The sequence below is a fragment of the Aplysia californica genome, unplaced genomic scaffold (assembly GCF_000002075.1).
Source record: "Aplysia californica isolate F4 #8 unplaced genomic scaffold, AplCal3.0 scaffold00551, whole genome shotgun sequence".
NCBI classification, from domain to species: Eukaryota; Metazoa; Mollusca; class Gastropoda; order Aplysiida; family Aplysiidae; genus Aplysia; species Aplysia californica.
The window spans coordinates 513621-514258 of NW_004797821.1; positions in this window are offsets into that span (position 1 = coordinate 513621).

Genomic DNA, 638 nt, shown 5'->3' on the forward strand with positions numbered 1-638 from the left:
CTTGGTAGCTCAAAACGGCCAAAATGTCAGATAGAACTTTGTTGGGATTTCTGTTCATTTTTTCTGAGAGTATGACTCCTCCGAATCGCGTGTTAGGAGTTTGATTAACTGTGACCGACGTCTGTGTTGAACAAAGACCTTAGAATTTTACTTATAGCCCCCAAGGTGGTGTCGCAGTCAGGCGTCGCCGGTATAGGGGTTTAGAGATGATATCATGAGCGAAAGGAACAACTTTGATTATTTAAAAAAAAAAGAGATCTCAGTTTGACTTTTACCCTAGAAAAAAAATCAGACAAATAAACAGGACGGCATTATGTCTAATAACAAGAGAGAAGATGAAATATAATTTCTCTGTGTATTTCCCCCCAGTCCTTAAAAATATAAAATATTTATGACTAACAAAGTAAGTGTTCTAAAACATTAATGAAAGGCACACAAATAAAGTACATTTTCAGTTTTCGAGGACCCTCAAGCTTTGTAGGTCACGATGCTGTGGCGGCCATTCTCAGGCTAATTCTACCTCTGACATAATTTTTTAGTTTTTAGTTTTAGTAAGTGTTTTACGGCACTTGCAACACAATAAGGTCATATAAGTGCCGAAGATTAGAGGTGTTACAAGAGAGTAACAAACACAAAAA